Genomic DNA, 10,309 nt, shown 5'->3' with positions numbered 1-10,309 from the left:
TGGAATTAAATGTTGTTAAAAGTTGAAACTACATCATGTTATTTGTAGAAAAGTCTATTTATGTTGCCCTGGTAATAAATATCAACACAAGAAATTAAATTGTGTGTGGACCTTTCGTACTCAATAATCCAACTGCTTTTATATAAGAATATCATTTATTTTTCCTTTATATGAATGTATTTATTTCTGATTACACTATTTTATGTGAGGCACCTATGTTTTCCTTTCATTTTTACAAGTGAAATAACATGATTTCAAAAGTTCAAACCAAAATGGCTGTTTTTCATTGGATAAAATTAAAAGCTCGATATTCAACTAAAAGACGAAGAAGTTGAAAGAAATAGACCGATAGTAATGTAAAAGTGTTTCACCTAGTATTTGCTGAGTCAGCAAAATTTGAAATTTTTTTAAACCTTTCGCCCTAGCCACCTTACCCAAACATATTAAAACTTTATCAATAAAAAAAAATTTAATAACTAGAAATTAAAAAATCATCAATAAAAGCGTTTTTATTTTGGTAACTCAGCAAACATTAGGGGAAGTACTTCAACGTTTTAAAAAGACTCTAATTAAAACTAAAACTAATCTGCACAATTATAAAAACTTTGAATATTAAACAATTTTATATACACAAAATAAAATATAGTTAAACAATAATTTTAACTTTATAAATATAGTTTTCTTTTAAGTCTTTTAAAATATAATCTAAAAATAATCGAAATATTTCTATAAAAAACAATTAGACAAAACTTTTAAAAATTTTCAAAAAATAAAAAATAAAAAATAAAACTTTTTCACAAAAAATATTGTGTTATTTAACTACTTATCTACCGCTGGATTTAATAAATAAACATTTGCTTCAATATCTAAAAATGTACCAATGGTCAAAATTTGGCTTAAAACCACTAGTACACTTGCTTTTTCGGCATATAAAGTTAGACTCATGGATAATTAAAGAAAAAGTACTTTATCAAACTGTTTCAAACTTTGTAATTATGTTATTTAATTGCTTATTTACCACTTATTTTAACAAATAAATTTTAGCTTTCGTATATTTTAAAATATCAATGGTCTAAACTAAAGTTAGCATAAAAACAATAGTACAGTTGCTTTTATGACAGTAAACATTTTAACACAGAACTTAAAAAGATATCAGACTGGCTTATGGGATACAAACTTAAACTAAACCTTAATAAGACGAGAAGCATGATTCTACATCAATCAAAAAGTAGTTTTTGGAAAATATAGAACTTAATGTTAAAATAGTTAAAACAGTTATAACAAACACAGATAGCTATAAATATTTGGGAATAATTTTAGACAGATATTTAAAATGGACAGAACACATAGAAAATATAAAAAAAAAATTACAAAAAACATTGGGTTGTTATATAAAACAAGACACTTTCTAAATAAAAAAAAACATTATATCTAATCTTTAATTCTTCGCTAATGAGCGTTGTTAGATATGACTTGTTGTGCTGGGGAAGAGCAATTTAAAAATGTATAAATAATATCAATGTTCTCATAAACAGAGCACTTAGATGCATACATTATAAGAAATATGATGATTGTGTAAGAGAATTAAAAACTCAGAATAAAATATTAGATGTTGAAAGTCTGTATCTATATGAAATAGGTCTGTTTATGTTTAAGTTTAACAACAATTTGTTACCAGAAAACTTTAAAAATTATTACAAAAGTGTAAAAATTGTCTATACTTATCATACGAGGTCTTCAGAAACAATTTTTTCCTACCTAAATTCAACAGGAAAATAGGTCATAAATCGCTCTCCTACCAAGGAAGTAAACTATGGATTAAGCAACAATTATGTTTAAAAAATTTAAGTCATTTTGAAAAGTTACAGGATGAACTTTGAAGACATCTTTTAAATTCTCAAGGTCATTAGTGATCATACCTACTCGTCTATTTACTTTTTAAGGAGTTAATAGTATTTGTCATTTGATATCCAAATTTTTTTTTTTTTTGTTCAAAAGCTGATTTGTCTGGTTACAGTAACTTTGGTTTAGTCTAGGTTTTAGCCTTTCCTATCTAGTTATTTTTAATATTTTTCTTTAAGATTAATATTTGAACTAAGTTCAGAATACTTAGTAACTTTTTTTTAGCATGCAAATGTAAAAAATAGTGATAGATTTTTTTACTTTACCAGGAAATAAAGTATTTAAATTGCAAGAAAAGATAACTGTTTCAAGCAAACTTAAGTTAAAAAACCTCTTTTTATTTTTGAGGAAAAAAATTCTTCATTTTTATGTTTGCAAATGTTTCTTGCTTTCTATTATTACAGTTTTAGACTTAGATAAGTATTCAAAAATAAAAAAAAAGTTTATTTTAAAAAGAAGAAATTTTTTGTTGTTAATATCATTATTGTTAAAATTATTGTTGTTTCTTTTTTGTTTTTTTCTTATTAAAGCATAAATTTTACAGTACTTATCTTCATATTTTAATCAATAAAAGTGAAGTTCACTTATTGTAAAAATCACTTCTTTGAAATTCTTTAAAAAAATTTGACAATAGCTTATTTGGCTACAAATGTAAAATTGTCTTTACTGTTCAAATTAAATTATTAAATAAAAAAATACCTTTTTAGCACAAAATACTTATAAAAAAAAATTCGTAAAAATATTTCAGCGTATTACATTTTACTTGCTTTAAAGAAGTTGTAACCTATAATTCAAGTATTCACACGTTTGTTTATTAGCTGTTTATCTTCTTTTAAAAGTTAAATAAAAGTTATATATATTGTTTAGTTCTTATGTTACTAAACAAGATTTATAGTACATTATTAAACACAAAATTATGTTAATTTTTGTTTAGTTTTATTTTTTTATGTTTTATTTCGTTTAATTGATTGTTTTTTTACTAAAAATCTAAATATTTAAATGATAAAAAAATTATGTGTAGTAGCTCGTAAGAAACTTTATAAGCATGTGGTGTACCTGTACGACTCGATAACCGAAAGGTTTCTTTATACACCAGGTCCTTACACTAAACTTTTTGAGCGCTTTTTTATTGTTCAATAAACAACATATATATTTACGGCAAATAAAGTTAGCCTCACAGATAATAAAAGAAAAACTACTTTATCAAAGTGTTTCAATCTTTGTAATTGTTTTATTTTACTGCTTATCTACCGCTGATTTTAATAAATAAACATAAGCTTTCATATTTCTCAAATTATCAATGGTCATAGATTTTTCTTACTTAAATTAGGTATAACTGTTAAAATTTTTATTTAACGTGTGTTGTTATAGTACTTTAGACTTATATAATGTTATTTTGAAACTAACTTTCTAGTTAGAAAAAAACAAAGGCATCCTTAAATTTTGAAAGGCTTCGGCGAGCTTTGCAAAAGCATTAATTGTGGTTCTATTTACTAAGTCTAGTATATTTTTTTTATCAGTTTTGTTTATTCGGTTATTTTCAAGGACTAAATAATCATTAAATTCTATTTTTTATGTAAATGTTTATTTCCTAACTTTGATAAGTCAAGGGTGTAAACCTATTTACATTAACACTGGTATATATATATACTTTTAAAGACGTAACTTTTTTTTTGCCTATATAAAAAACTTTATAAATTTATTTATTATGAATGATAACTATATATATTATTGTTAAAAAATCTAACACAAACTAGTTTAACGATTAATAACTACTAATATATATTTTCATTGTAAAATTCACTACTACGAAAAATTAAACGTATATATTTTTTTAAAACAACCACAGAATATTTGATATCAAGATAGCATTGAGGCGATAACTTTTATAGTTAAGTTTTTGGTATATCATTTTGCAGTCTTATATAAAATAAAATAATCTAAACTGATGTTACACTTTTTTATTTTCTTATTAATAAGCAGTTTTCAAAATATCTTTAGTATTTTCTGTATGTTTAAAAATGTAGCATATAGCTGATTAAAATATCAACATTCATTTTTTAGGTTTTAAACTTTATAATGTTTCTATTAGTACAAAAGTTAATTCTATTTACTTTTTATGTCCCATAAAGTTTTCTAATTAATTTCTATTTAAGTAAGTATCGTAATTATACTTTATTCTCTGTCTTACCTTAGAAATTTAATTTTTAATTTGGTAACAATCTATACTAACAGTTGCTATATCTAAAGGTGCCAACTTGACATAAAACGAGCTGTGAACTTGCCTTGAATGGCTTTTTTTGTATTTTTTTTTAACCAAACTTTAAAAACAATTTTTTTTCAATTTCTTTAGTGCTAACTTGGAACTTTTTTTTTTATTCTAGATAACGTTTTTTTACTTTTCCTTTAGCAATAACTTCCATCGAATCGGGTTTTTATTTTCGTAGTGGTACCCCTTTAAAAATTTAACGTTATTTTGCATTTTTTTACTTTTTTACAAAAACTTTTTTTTTCCCAATATAATAATTTATTTTAAACTTAGTTTTTTTAATATACTTATTAAACTGAGTTTAATAACGTTATTAATTTTTTTTACAAATATTTTTATAACAAATGCCTAAATCAATTTTTTATCAAAATTCAAAGATTGCACGATTTTTGTTTTTTTGGTTCATAGTTTTATCGCAAAAATATAATATTTCTAAAGTATTTTTTTATTTTTAATGGACTTATATATTTAAGTTTTATAATGTTATTATATTTTTTCTTAATTTATTAATAATTTTTTTATATATAATTTATACAAATTTTTATCCTTCAAATTACGTATACAAAGTACTCAAGAGCTAAGAGTTTATGTAAAACTTGTATAGAATAATAAATTAAGAAAAAAATATAATAACGTTATAAAACTTAATATATAAGTCCATTAAAAATAAAGATTTTTATAGAAATATTATGTTTTTGCGGTAAAACCGTGAACAAAATAAACAAAAGTCGTGCAAATTAAAATTTTACTGAAAAGTTGATTTAGGCATATGATATTAGGATAAAAATTTAATAAATTTGAAAATAAATAATTATTTTCGGAAAAAATCTGTATTAAGTAAAAAAATTCATTAAAACGTTAAATTTTTTAAAAGGGCTTTACTACAAAAGTAAAACCCCAATTCGATGGAAATTATTGTTAAAAGTAAAGCAAAAGAACGCTCTTTAGAATAAAAAAAAGTTCCAAGTTAGCATTAAATAAATTAAAAAAAATTGTTTTTAAAGTTTGTAAAAAAAAATTACAAAAAAGCCATTCAAGCCAAGTTCACGCTCGTAACAGTAAAACACTAAACTGCATTAAAGATGATTTGTAAATAAAATTGTTTATATTGATAAACAAAAAAAAGTAATAAAACCATATTAAAAAGTCTTGGGAAATGTCAGAAAGCAATTATTTAAAAACAGTTTTCATTAAATATAATGTGTTTTAAAAATAAACTTTTCTAGACAACACTTTAGTAGTATTTTGTGATTTGCTTATATAATGATTACCAAAGTTCAAAAAAGAATTAAAAATATAAGATAATGTTAAATAGATTAAACTAATAAATATATAGTTTTAAAAATAAACAAAATAATGTTATAAAATATAGCTAAAAAGTTAAAATAAAGATAAACTTATACAAACAGTTTAAAAATTTAAACAAAATTAAAAAAAAGGCTTAAATGAATAAATGGTTTAAAAATTTATATAAGTAAGAAATAAAACTTAACATAAAGAAATGTAATAAAATATATTTAAAAATAAAATCTTAGATTTATGTAAACAATATTGAAGTGCAAGTATTATAAACACATGAAAAAAATTAAAAAAAAATCAAAACAAAAATGTTGGTTGAAGTAATAAGCAAACACTGTAATGATAAAAAGTTTAAAACCATTCTTTTATAAGTTTAGGTAACAAATCAATTTATATCAAGCTAAAATTTAAGTAACAATAGAAAAAGAGTAGTAATGAAATAAATATTGTAATCAAGTAAAGTTTTATAATTTAGGTTATAAACCTATTTATATAAAAATAAACTATAGTGGCAAACTGGCAAATGGTGATGTATTAAACTTATATTTAAAAAGATAGTGTGCATCGTTTACTAAACGACCGTTTGAATTTTATCATAAAAAACACGTCGTTTTTAAAAATGACAATCTAATACCAGTACAGACCTGACTCACTTATTTCTCAACATAAACAGTTAAAACTTTGAAGACATGTTGTACAGGGTTATATCTTTATTAATCTTCAAATTTTATTCTAGCTTAAATATTTTTAAAGTTATGACCGCCTGAACTTTACCTTGAAAAAAATCGGTTGATTTTTATAAATATAACTTAGTACCGCTGGACTAACAATTCGTTTATTTCTCAATGAAAACAATTAAAACTTTACAAATATGTGCTCTTATGTTTCATTATTATTGAAATTCATTTATTTTTTTGTTTCTAACTTATTTTTGAAATTTTGAAATTTTAAACTTCTACCAAAAAAAGGTTAAATATGCTGTAAATCCATGTAAAAGTACATTCATTTGATTTTAAAAATGACAACCTAGTACCGGTTCTTACTTCCTTAGTAGGATAGCGATTTGTTACCTATTTTGAATCTAAGTAGGAAAACATTTGTTTCGGAAGACCTCGTATGATAATTATAGACATTTTTAACACTTTTATAGTAATTGTTAAAGTTAGCTGGTAACAAATTGTCGTTAATCTTAAATATAAACAGACCTAATTCATTATAGGTACAGACTCTCAACGCCTAATATTTTTTCTGAGTTTTTAATTCTCTTACACTATCATTATACTTCTTATAATGTATGCATCTAAGTAGAGTTTCCCAAATTGCGCCAAGTGGCCTTCCTGGGGGCCATGACAGATACTCAGGGGGACACGAGCAGCCAAGGGGTAAGAGGGGGGCTATGAGCAGTAAAGGAGTCACAGGGGGGCCATGAGGTCATAATTTGAAACTTACACTAGATATTCTCGAGTTGCAGATGAAGAGCAAAAAAAAAGGTCTTAGGTGTCTTTAATGGTAGTTCAGATCAGAAACTTACACTAGATATAAGGTCTTAGGTGTTTTTTGTGGTAGTTTTTGAGTAATCTTGTTGAAGGGGGCCATGGCTTTTTTAATTTCTTTAAAGGGGACCATTTGCAAAAAAAAGTTTAGGAAATCCTGATCTAAGTGCTCTGTTTGTGAGACCATTGATATCATTTATACATACTTAAACTGCTCTTACCCTGCACAACAAGCCATATCTAACATTGCTCATAAGCGAAGAAATAAAGATCAAATACAATGCTTTTTATTTAAGAAGTGTCTCGTTTTATATAATACACCCAATATTTTTGTAAATTTGTTTTTATAGTTTATATGTGTTCTGACCATTTGAAATTTCTGTCTATAATTATTCCCTAATATTTATAGCTATTTGATTTAGTTTTACCTATTTTTACATTAAGATCTACGTTTTTCCAAAAAAATATTTTTTGATTGATGTAGAATCATACTTCTGGTTTTATTAAAGTTTAGTTTAAGTTTGTTTTCCATAAGCCAATCTGATACCTTTTTTAGTTCTGTATTAAAACTTTTACTATCATTTAAGTATGTGTTTTTTATGAATACTTTGAATAGCATTGTATCATCTGGAAAATTGAGGACGCTAAGACTAGTGTTATTCTGTAAGTCATTTATATGCATTAGGAATAATAACGGTCCTAACACTGAGCCTTGTGGTACCCCAAGGTTGACTCATATCCTCCAAATCTAAGGTTTTGTTTTCTTCCATCTAGATAAGATTTAATAAGTAGAGACATGTTTCCTCTCAAACAATAAAATTCCAATTTTCTTAGTAAAATAATTTTATCTACACCATCAAATGCTTTAATTAAATCCAAAAAGACTGCAAAAACTGCGTTTCCCTTATCTAAATTGGATACAACCCCTTAAAAAATTCTGTCAAAGCAAAAGTGGTGGTATGGTTCTGTCGAAAGCTAAACTGAGAATAATTTAAAACTTTATTTTTAGAAAAAAAAAACTGTACAGGCGATTATAGATTACTTTTTCAATTATTTAATTTAAATTATAAAGAAGTTAAACGGGTCTATAATTTCTTGTTAATGATTTTAATCTTGATTTAAAAATAGGTATTACTTTTCAAGTGGTAGGATACATGAATAAACATCTTTACAAAATGCTTGGTTAATTAATTTACTTAGTAATGGGGATAAAAGATCGTTTACTTTCTTAAGGATCTTTACAGGTATACTATCCTTACGACTGACTTTTTTAGATCTAAACTATTAATAATATTAAATACTTTAGTTTCTGTAACATCGAAACAACAAAAAGCTATTACCAACATTTTCAGATTGTCTGTAAAACCTAGTGGGTTACCTTTTTTTGTTGATGTTTGCTTTCCAATGTTAGAAAAATGAATGTTAAGTTTGTTTACTATATCTGTTGGTTTTGTATAAAATTTTTGATCCACATCTAGTCTATGTTGAAAATGGCTGTCTTTCTTCTGTCTATTAGTGATGTAATTTATTACTTTTTAAATATTAGATGTATATTTGTAAGAATTTTCTAGAATGTTTTCATAGTATGCTTGTTTAGAATTTGTTATTATTTTTTAAAGTTTATTTCTGTATTTTTGTATTCTTGTAGTTTAACTGGGTTATTAAAACTGCTTTTAAAAGGTTGTAATATAGAATTTTATAGACTTCAGTATTTCTGTTGTTATCCAAAGTTTAGATTTCAATTTAGCTTTAGACATTTTTTTATTTGGAACATTTTTGTCAATAATCTCTTTAATTTTGTCTCTTGAGTAATTAAATTTTGTATTTAAAAAATTTTTAGATTTAATAATTTTTTCAGTTTCGTGTTTGTTGAAAACTTGAGTAGCATTAGTTGAAAGTTTATTGATATTAATTTTTGAAAAGTCTTAAATATGTATTCTTTTTTTTTGTGCTATGCTTAACTAAATTGCAATTTTTTAGTTAAATATAAATTGGAAAGTGGTCTGATATATCTGGTAATAATATATAAGAACTAGTAACTTTTCCTGGATTTAAACAATAAAAATGACTAATTAATGTATCTCCCATGCTATTTACCCTAGTGGGTGCTGTGATAAGATTTGTTAAGCCAATTCCTTAGATTAAGTTTAAACATTTTTTCATTGAGTTTACTTTATCGTTTAAAGAGTTTATTATTATGTCTTCAAAAATACACATATCCTTACAACTATTTATGTTTTTTATAAATAATCTATTTTTTTTAACTAAATTCTTGAATGCTTTTCCAGGATGTCTATATGTTACCCTTACTCTAAGATGCTTTTACTGCTATTACTATTTATTTCTACAGATATTTCTAACCATAGTGATTCATATTTACAGCAAGTTAATTGGAGATCATGTCTTATTGAATATAAAATTTATTTTTTTAATATAAACAAGCACACAAGCAGATCTGGTTTCAGAGTTAACAAAATGTAAATTGTAACTTTTCAATGATAGTAAATCTATTCTGTTGTTAGTATTAAGTTCTGTTTCACATATACCTATGATATCTGGAAAAATATTACATGAGGAAACTAGCTCCTCAAGAAGTGATTTATATTTACTAAGATTTCTTATGTTTTACATGCAGAAAACTTTAATTTTTATCATTAACATTTTTATTCTTTTGTAGTTCAAGGTCATCAGTAAAGCTGTATAAGGTACTAAAATATTTGAATTAAATCTTCTATTTAGGTTGTTATTATTTATTAAGAAAAATTCAATGTCATTATTGTTACTAAATGGAAAATATCTTTATACAAAACAATTATAAATAGAACAAAATAGATTTCTCAAATCAGAATTATTAATTAAGCTAGATGGCATCTCTTCTATAAAACTATAATTAACAGACATACTTACAATGTCTTCTTCTTTTCTTGCTGGATAGATTTGCGATTCTTCATTTTTATCAAATTAACAATGCCATTTATTGTCCATGGGAATTTCAAGTTGTCTTTTTTTTTGAACTGAAATGCTATGGTGAACAGTTTCTGGTTTCTGTATGTGAGGTTTTCATTGATGTATACTTCCGTTGTAGATAGAAATTTTTCATTTGTCAATTTATTTTATTCTTTAGAAATTATTTTTTTTTCTACTGGATACAAATTTTACTAAAATTGGGGCACTGTAACTTTTCTTCTTGTCGTTAATTTAAATTATCATCCTATAGACAGACAAAATTTCATTTTTTCAATTTCTGGATCTACTTTTTTAGTATTCCCAAAGCTACTCCAGTAGTTTTATCACCATCATTCTTTTTATCATTATACCATCATTATACTGTTGGGCTTTTGATATC

The sequence above is a fragment of the Thalia democratica genome, chromosome 6, assembly GCF_965202585.1.
Source record: "Thalia democratica chromosome 6, ktThaDemo2.hap1.1, whole genome shotgun sequence".
Taxonomy (NCBI): Eukaryota; Metazoa; Chordata; class Thaliacea; order Salpida; family Salpidae; genus Thalia; species Thalia democratica.
This window is presented reverse-complemented; position numbering follows the sequence as displayed.